Below are 10,415 nucleotides of genomic sequence, written 5' to 3'. Positions count from 1 at the left end.
CAAAACAGCATGGTACTGGTACCAAAACAGAGATATAGAACAATGGAACAGAACAGAAGCCTCAGAAGTAACATGACACATCTACAACCATCTGATCTTTGACAAACCTGACAAAAACAAGCAATTAGGAAAGGATACCCTATTTAATAAATAGTATTGGGAAAACTGGCTAGTCATATGCAGAAGGCTGAAACTGGATCCCTTCCTTACACCTTATACAAAAATAACTCCAGGTGGATTAAAGCTTTAAACATAAGACCTAACACCATAAAAACCCTAGAGGAAAACCTAGGCAATACCATTCAGGACATAGGCATAGGCAAAGACTTCATGACTAAAACACCAAAAGCATTGGCAACAAAAGCCAAAATAGACAAATGGGATCTAATTAAGCATAAGAGCTTCTGCACAGCAAAAGAAACTATCATTAAAGTGAACCGGCAACCAGCAGAATATAAAAACATTTTTGCAATCTACCCATCTGACAAAGGGATAATAAGCAGAATCTACAAAGAACTTAAACAAGTTGACAAGAAAAAAACAAACAACCCCATCAAAAACTGGGTGAAAGATATAAACAGACACTTCTCAAAAGAAGACTTTTATGCAGCCAACAAACATATGAAAAAATGCTCATCATTACTGGTCATTAGAGAAATGAAAATCAAAACCACATTGAGATACCATCTCATGCCAGTTATAAAGGTGATCATTAAAAAATCAGCAGACAACAGATGCTGGAGAGGATGTGGAGAAGTAGGAACGCTTTTACACTTTTGATGGAAGTGTAAATTTGTTTGACCTTTGTGGAAGACAGTGTGGCAATTCCTCAAGGATCTGGAACTACAAATACCATTTGACCCAGCAATCCCATTACTGGGTATATACTCAAAGGATTATAAAACATTCAACTATAAAGACACATGTACATGTATGTTTATTGTCGTAGTGTTCACAATAGCAAAGACTTGGAACCAACCCAAATGCCCATCAAAGATAGACTGGATAAAGAAAATGTGGCACATATACACCATGGAATACTATGCAGCCATAAAAACGGGTGAGTTCATGCCCTTTCAGGGACATGGATGAAGCTGGAAACCATCATTCTTGGCAAACTGACACAAGAACAGAAAACCAAACACCACATGTTCTCTCTCATAAGTGGGTGTTGAACAATGAGAACACATGGACACATGGAGAGGAACATCAGACACTGGGGCTTGTTGGGGGGTGGGGGTTTTAGGGGAGGGATAGCAGGGGGTGGGGGAATCGAGGAGAGCTAACATTAGGAGAAATACCTAATGTAGATGACGGGGGGATGGATGCAGCAAACCACCATAGGTATGTATGGTATACCTGTGTATACCATGGCACATGTATACCTATGTAACCATCCTGCACGTTCGGCACATGCACCCCAGAACTTAAAGCATAGAAAAAAATACAAGAAAAAAGAAAATGAAAAGAGAGAGTCCAGAGCCTCCCATATAAGGCAAAAAAGAAGAAGAGGAGTTAAAGGGAATACCCAAGAGTTTTCTACTGAGCATCTGGAAGAGTTGCTGCTAACCAAGAAGGCAAGAGAAGCAGGTTTGGAGGAAGGAGCAGAAATCTGTTTTTAGATACGTATGTCCAAATGGACAGTATGCATTTCAGATGCATATTAGACATCCATGCAGAAATTTTAAGTAGATAGTTGTGTTTATATATATATATGATCCCAGAATATATAAGTTTGGAAGTCACAAGGACAGATACATACCTAGTAAGAAATGCCATGATAGTCCACATAGCGAAGAAAGACATCCAAGGACTGAGTCTGGGATAGACAGTCCAACAGAAGGAAAGGGCAAAGGCACAGTATCAAGTGTGACTTTGCAACAATGCAATTATTTTACAGTAACACAGTTGTTTGAGAGTATAATTATACTGGCTCAATTAAAAATCTGAAAAACATTCTGTTGCTTTAGTTTGTTTACATACCCCATCATTTGTTGAAATTATGGCAAGAAACCTTTTCTAACAACCAGGCCCTCAGCAAGTGATGTATTTGGAGACCAGGGCTTTAAAGAGGTAACTAAGACAAGCTGAAGCCATGAGATTGGGCCCCAAGCCAGTACGACTGGTGTCCTTGTCGGAAGAGGTGATTAGGACACCAATACACAGAAGAAAGACCACATGAAGAAATTAGAGAAAAACAGCCATTTGCAAGCCAAGGAGAGAGATCTTAGAAGAAATTAACCATGCTGACACCTTGGTCTGGGACTTCTGGCCTCCAGAAGTGAGAGAAAATACATTTCTGTGTACAAGCCACCCAAAAATTAGTAGTGGCCTGAGATTTTCTAGACTTCGTAAGGGGCTTACTTCTGTCTCCAACTTTCTATTATTGTTACCATTATTCGTAATATTAAGACAGGTTAGAGAATGAAATTAGGCCAGCTAAGTGATTATGTATTAGGTATAATTGTTTCTTAAATATTTCCAATTTACATATACACTCACCAAAAATGAAAAATAAAAGGTCTCTACTTAGTATTCTATGAGAATAACTATTTATATGGGAAGATATCTAGTTTCCTCTATGATCTGTTTCTAGTCACAAATGACTTTTCTAATGATATGTTTTATTTAGGCTCCAGTGCCCTAGCTTCAAAAATATCCGAGACTTAGGATTAAATCTAACAAAAGATCAGCATGATCTCTACAAAACAATTGCCACACATGACTGAGATAAAGACCTAAGTAAATGCAGTAATAAAAAACTACAGTTAGAAAACCTCAATATTACATATATATTAATTTTTATAAACCATAGTTAGAAAGCCTCAATATTATAAATACATTAATTTCTTTCACAAATTGATTAAAAACATTTCAGTTGAATTCAGGTGGAAATTGGATTCTAGGATTTATGTATAACACACTCTTCGATACATGAAACAATAAAAACCAGACATCTTAAACAACGATCACATATCACAAATCAACGATCACTATGAAACGGCAGTAATTAAGATTAGTGCTGTTGTAGGACCGAAGAGTAGCACCATAGAACAAAACAGAGACCCTGGAAGGATATGCAGAAACAGTCACCTGATTTATAATCAACGTGCCACCCCTATGCAAAGGGGGAAATTACTCTTTTCATGAATTGCTCCAGATAATTTTAATTTCATTGGGGAGAAATGTAAATCATGATTCCCACCCCACAGCATGGGGGAAATGTAATCCAAAATGTAAAAAGATAGCAGTAAGGCATCTAGAAGTTAACATACTTCATGAACTTGGGGTAGGCCAAGGTTTCTCAAACAGGACAAAAATGGGAATAAAAGATAAATATGAACTTGATTAACGTTAAGCATTTCTAATAACAATGTTAAAGTTAAGCCACAGTTACTAGATAGTTGTAATACATCTAGCTGATAAAACACTTGTATCCGGAATATATCAAGAAGATCTAAAAAGAAAAAGAAAATCCAGTTAAACACAAAATGAGAAAAAGACTTGAACCAATATTTCACAAAAAAAGGATAAGCAGCAGCCAATAGGCATATAAAGAAGATTTACAACCTCATTAATCCTCAGAAAAAGACACTAAAACCACAATGTGATATCACTGCACACATAACAAAAACGCTAAAATTTAGAAGGCTTACAATTCCAAGTGTTCATGAGAATGGCAAGCAAGTGGAAATCTTACACTTTGCTGATGAGACTGTAAAAAAGTTTAAATTCTTTGGAAAACCGTTTAGCAGTATCTGCTAATTTGGACACTCAATACTCTTTCATGAAGGAATTTCATTGCTTTCTATTTACTAACAGAAATATGTACACATATATATTCTCCAAAAGAAAAACAGAAGAAGGCTCCTAAGTAGCATTATTTTTAATGAAGCAAAAACTGAAAGCAACTGAAATGTCCATCAGTAATAAAATGAATAAATAAACCATAGTATAGTTATACCATACAATGCTACATAGCAAGGAGCACTACTATCGCATACAACAATGTGAAACTCACTATCAAAATGCTGAGCAAAAGAACCCAAGCACAATAGAATGCATACACATTATACCACATTACCCCATTTTTCATACCAGGAAGCTAATCTAGATTGATAGAAGTCAGTATAGTAGTTACGTTTTGCGGAGGTTGGAGTGATAATGTTTTCGAAGAGACATAGGGATATTTATTATTTTGAGTGCTCATAGTGTCCTACAGCCTGATCTGAGGGATGATTTGTAATATTTTCCCTTTATAAAAATTCATAAAAGCAGTGCAGTTATAAATTATGTATTCTTCAATATAGTTTTGTTCTTCAATAAAAGTGTTTGTCCAGACGTGGTATGGTGGCTCACACCTATTACCCCAACTACTTGGGAGGCCGAGGTGGGAGGATAGCTTGAGGCCAGGAGTTTGAAACCAGCCTGAGCAACAGAGCAAGACTCCATGTCTTTAAAAAAAAAAATTGTGAAAAGTAGTCGAGCTTGGTGGTACACGTTTGTAGTCCCAGCTAGGCAGGAGGCTGAAGCAGGAGGATTTCTTGAGCCCGGGAGTTCAAGGCTGCAGTGAGCTATGATCACACCAGTTCCACTCCAGCTTAAACAACAGAATGAGAACCCATCTCAAAAAGAAAAAAAAAAAAAAGTTTATCTAAAAAAAAAAATACAAAGAAAAAGAAATTGGTGCCTACATTAATTGTTGGCTTAGACTCATCCAAATTCTCTACTCAAAACCTTTTTTCACTGACATTTTTATTGCCCCTTGATTTTTTAAATATATATTTTTTCTTTTTCCTCATGAATATATAGGTTGTTTAGTAGCAACAAAAACTTTGTGCAGCTTGCACAAAGACATAATTGCTATCAGGATAAATTGTAGAAAGTTTGGATGACGCCTTTGACAATATTGACTGTCATTGAAACATTTTTGGAAATGAATTTCTTCTAAAGAATGTTATTACAATTTGTCTATGTTTTGTGTGAATGTGAGAGCAATGTATTCCATTCAAGGAGCACTCAAAGGTGTAACCTTTTCTAAATACTTTATTTAGCAAAAAAATGGAAACTATCATTCTAATCTTTCTTTGGAGAAATTGGCACAAAGAGCATTTTTTAAAGCTTTGAAGTAAAATGTTTTGAAGACTAAATTATGGTGCCTATGAATGCACATTTGCGTGATAAATTGCAAGGAACACAGAGATAAAATATTGATTCAAGTCAGGACAATGATTCCTGTTGGAGGAAAAATGAAGGTAACCGGAATCAGGAAAAAGGGGAGGCTTTGGGATGGCAGGCAAGGCTCAATTTCTTGACCTGGATAATGGTTTTAAGAACATTCACATTAGAAGGATTAACTGAACTATACATTATTGTGTTGTGCCTTATTTTACAGTTAAAAGAGAAAAAAAATAAAATGCTAAATTGTTACTTGGGAAAACAAATGTTCCAATATATAATTCAGGGGAAAAATACCAAAGGTTAAGGCTATCAAGTAAGTTTTGAAAATTGGTCTTCTGAAACTAACATTAATTGAAGGTTTTTTAGGTATAAGGCCTTATGTGAAACTTGCCTGCCCTCCTTTATCTGTATTAATATCAAACTGTATGCATTTTAAAAAGCAAGCACTTTTAGGAAACTAGAAATAATACAATTAAACAAGTCATTCTGGGACTATTATGATAAATATTTCTATAATTGCTGTAGAGCAAAGAAAGAGAATAATTTTATAATGTTTTCTCACATTCAATTTTGAAATAAAAATCCATTCTTATTGACACTCTCCTGATAGATAATGCTGCCTACCAAACTGAACTATAGTTCATGAATTTTTTTTTTTTTTTACTTTTTTCTTTCATTTTCTTTGTTTCAACAGGCTTTTGGTGAACAGGTGGTGTTTGGTTACATGACTGAGTTTTTTAGTGGTGATTTCTGCGATTTTGGTGCACCTATGAACCAAGCAGTGTACACCGTACCCAATGTGTGGTCTTTTATTCTTCACCCACATCTCACCCATTCCCCCAAGTCCCCAAAGTTCATTGCATCATTCTTATGCCTTTGCATCCTCATAGTTTAGCTCCCACTTATGAAGGAGAACATATGATGTTTGGTTTTTCATTCCTGAGTTACTTCACTTAGAATAATGGTCTCCAATTCCATCCAGATTGCTGCAAATACCATTATTTTGTTACTTCTTATGGCTGAGAAGTATTACATGGAATATATATATACCAGATTTTCTTTAACCACTTGTTAATTGTTGGACATTTGGGCTGCTTCCATAGTTTGCAATTGCCAATTGTGCCTCCATAAACATGTGTGCAAGTATCTTTTTCATATAATGACTTATATTCCTCTGGGTAGATACCTAGGAGTGGGATTGCTGGATTGAATGATAGTTCCACTTTTAGTTCTTTAAGGAATCTCCACACTGTTTTCCGTAGTGGTTGTACTAGTTTGCATTCCCACCAACATATAAAAGTGCTCCCTTTTTACCACATCCATGTCAACATCTATTATTTTTTTTATTTTTTTATTATTGGTCATTCTTGCAAAAGTAAGATGATATTGCATTGTGGTTTTGATTCACATTTCCCTGATAATTAGTGATGTTGAATGTTTTTTCATGTTCGTTGGTCATTCGTATATCTTCTTTTGAGAATTGTCTATTCATGTCCTTAGCCCACTTTTTAGTAGGATTGTTTGGTTTTTTCTTGCTAATTTTTTTTTTTAGTTCCTTGTTGATTGTGGATATTGTCCTTTGTTGGATGTATGTTTTAAACACACCAAAAGATATGAAGTTAACATAGCTATGTTTTCATAATTAAAATATAAAAATTTTGTCTAAAATGAAACTGATTTGAAAAATCACGTTAAGACATAAAAAATTCATAAGATGTTCTAAAGGTAAAAACCACCATAGTCCTCATTTATTCTAGAAATATTCACACAGTATCTACCATGAGACAGACTCTTGTTTAAAAGGTGTACAGGAAAGTCGTTGCTCTCAAAAACCTACACCTGAAAGGAATAAAGTAAATACTGCTTAAATTGATTGAAGGCAACAGAGTAAAACAAAATCATAATACTAGAATTAAATACAGGTAAGTAATAACATGGTTTATGAATAGAGAAATATCTTTTCAAGATGAAAGCAATGGAATAGCAAAAGAAAGAATAATTTTTGACAAAGTTTTTAACAAAAATAAAGAGCCATCAGTAGACTGATTATATGTTGGAGTATAAATTAGTATAATTTTCTGTCTGGAAACAATTTGAAAGTATGTATTGAATGTATTCTTTTCAATTTATGTTTTTACCCTTTGAACTAATATTGCCATCTCAAGTCATTTGTCCTAAGAAAATAATCATATCTTTTTAGAAGTGTTTTACCAACACATATAGCACATAAACATGTAACTGGCAGCCTATTATTGAGAAGCTTCTGATCAGAGATTTTATTCAAATTGCTATTTGAAATGTTGCCTTATATTGCTATTAATCTGTCATAAGAAATTCTGGTACATTGATACTTTATGTAGAATAGTTCAATAAATACCATGTAAGAAAACGCCCAAAAAAGAAATAGATTGATATCTCTTAAATTAAAAACCAGTGAGTTTTCTATTTTGTGGAAAATTACCATATTCCTAACTTATTATTACAAAATGTGTGTCAAGCTAGCTAGAGTCAGCTTATCAAGAAAGTCTTCTCAGTACCTTATTCCCAGAGATTCTGATGTGTTTTGTTAAATATATTCTGTTAAAAGTTTCTCAATTGGGATTAATATCACTGTGATATTTTTAATCATAATAATGTAATTAGTTTTCAAGGACTATCCAGTAACATAAATGTATTTGAAGATTATAATGTAGTTTCTGTGTTTTGCATAAAATTCTATTTAGAGAAAGAATTTTACAAATATTTAGAGTCATGTCCATTTCCCCTTTTTAAATCTGGCACCCTGCATTTTAATTTCAATACGTCTCATCAGAACTGTACTTAGCAGATGCTAAATCAGTGTCTACAGAATGAATGAATGAATAAACTCGTGTGGGTGTTTGTGAATCTTTAAGATTTAGTGCTCATTTGTTTCTTAAACAAAGATACTTGTTATTTCTCAGTTAAAGGGTCTTTCACCTGCCTTGTAGGAATTCTTGTAGGAATTCTTATTTGGAAATGGTTTGTTTTGTTCTTTTAGAGAAAAACCTCTCTAAAGAAATTAATTTCACAAAAGATAAAAACATTATTGTGTATTGAAAGTACTTACACAAATTATTTTACATTTTAGTAGAGTAGTAGATATTATTAATGTTCTTAAACATCCAGTTCTTTCCTGCTTCTGTGTGTCAGGAAGCCTATACTGCTTCCTTTCTTGGAGTTAGTCATGGTCATGTAACCAATTCTAGCAAATGATGTAAGGGAATATGAGAGTCACCAGTGGTAAATACTAGTGCCCAACTTTCTAGCCTATTCTTCCCCTGCTGTGCAAAGGAGGTAGCATACTACGTGGAGTGACTATATGGAAAAGAACCCGCAGTCAAATCATGCTGAACATGTACAGTGAACAGAAATAAGTCATGTTGCTTAAACTACTGAAAATTTGGTGGTTTGTCATCACTGTATAACCTAGCCAATGTGTTTCAGTACACCTCTGGTCAGTATCTAATTACAAAATCTTTCTTCATGATCACACATACTTCCACTAACAGTGAAAAAAAGTCAACTCGATAAGTGCTCAGGATATGCTTCCTCTGCTTAATATAGAAGGAAAATGACCCACTGATATGTGTTTAAAAGACAGTGCATCAAATTACTTTCCCATTCTCTTTCCCTTTAGAACGTACTAGTGACAAACACTTTGTAGAAATTCAGGGGGCTTGGAGATGCAAAATCAGTCTTATCAGAAAGAATAAGTTCAGCTGCATAAAACAGAAATAAAAAATAAAATTTGCTAAAACATGATAGTATTTTTTTTTTGTCTTTTGGGTTTCTTTTTTTAATGTAAAGAAGCTAAGCTTGAAACCGAGTCTTAAAATGACAGCACCATAGTGTCTTCAGAAATCCAGGCTCCTACCTTTCTGCTGTCTTCCTCCAATCATGATCCTATTTTCAAGGTCTCTCCATTGATCTAAAAGCTGCTAGTGCTCCAGCCATTACACTGGCATGCAGGTTTTCAGCGGGAGAAACAGGAAAATGACAAAAGAGTATGCTATCCAGCTTTCTTTAAGCAGACTCCATGGTCTTTTCTTATTATTATTTGATTAATACATATTAACTGATTAACAGATTAATCTGTACTTAATACAGACTAAAATCTGTACCATACTTCCTACGAAAATTCTATCCTATGTTGTCTATAATTTTCTGTATTAAATATTCTTTTAACTATTTAAATATCTAAACTTATTCTTTCTTATTCTTCATATACGTATTGATATTACTCTCCTAAGTATACGTTTTCTCTTTTCTTGATAAATTCAAGGAAGTTTTATATCCCAAATTCTTTGGCACCAATTACAACTTGAAACTTTTTCTATGTTATATGAAAGGAGAAAAGATTAGCACTCTCCTTGACAAGGATGAAAGAGGCCTTCAGGCATGACAAGACAGATGGTTAAGGCATTGACATCTATTTTGTGGCATCTAACCATCATTTTTTTCAGACAAAACAGACTTGAAACCAGCAAAGATCAAAAAAGACAAAGGAGGGCATTACATAATGGTAAAGGGTTCAATTCAACAAGACCTAACTATCGTAAATATATATGTGCCCAACACAGAAGTGCCCAGATTCCTAAAGCAAGTTCTTAGAGATTTGCAAAGAGACTTAGACTCCCGCACAATAACCCTGAGAGACTTCAACACTCCACTGACAGTATTCAACAGATCATTGTGGCAGAAAATTAACAAAGATATTTAGGACCTGAACTCAAATGGATCTCACAGACTTCTACGGAGCTCTCAACCCAAAAACAACATAATATAAATTCTTCCCATTACCACATGGCCCATACGCTAAAATTGAACACACAATCAGACATAAAACAATCCTTGGCAAATCGTATCAAGAACAGAAGTCATGCTAAACATACTCTTGAACCACAGAACAATAAAAATATAAATCAAGACTTTAAAAATTGCTTAAAACCATCCCAATAAATGGAAATTATTCTGGGTCTGGCTAGACCCAGAAGAGAAATAACAATCACTGCAACTCGGCTCTCAGGAAGCCACATCCATAGGAAAAGGGAGAGACTACTACATCAAGGGAACATGCTGTGGGACAAAAGAATCTGAACAACAGCCTTCAGGCCTACACCTTCTCTCTGATAGAGCCTACCCAAATGAGAAGGAACCAGAAAATCAACTCTGGTAATATGACAAAACAAGGCTCTTTAACACCCCCAAAAAAA

The 10,415-nt window shown here is 34.6% G+C and overlaps 1 non-coding gene across 1 annotated transcript; it reads left to right on the top strand.

Annotated features, from left to right (window-relative positions):
• Positions 1 to 9,537: 9,537 nt before the first annotated feature.
• On the top strand, positions 9,538 to 9,661 carry LOC119473573. Its single transcript, XR_005202782.1, has one exon. It is a non-coding gene; the product is annotated as a U6atac minor spliceosomal RNA (small nuclear RNA).
• The last annotated feature ends 754 nt before the right edge of the window (positions 9,662 to 10,415 follow it).

This window comes from Cebus imitator, unplaced genomic scaffold (genome assembly GCF_001604975.1).
Source record: "Cebus imitator isolate Cc_AM_T3 unplaced genomic scaffold, Cebus_imitator-1.0 Scaffold168, whole genome shotgun sequence".
Lineage (NCBI taxonomy): Eukaryota > Metazoa > Chordata > Mammalia > Primates > Cebidae > Cebus > Cebus imitator.
The sequence above is the reverse complement of the archived record's forward strand: the minus strand, read 5'-3'. Positions and strand labels throughout refer to the sequence as shown.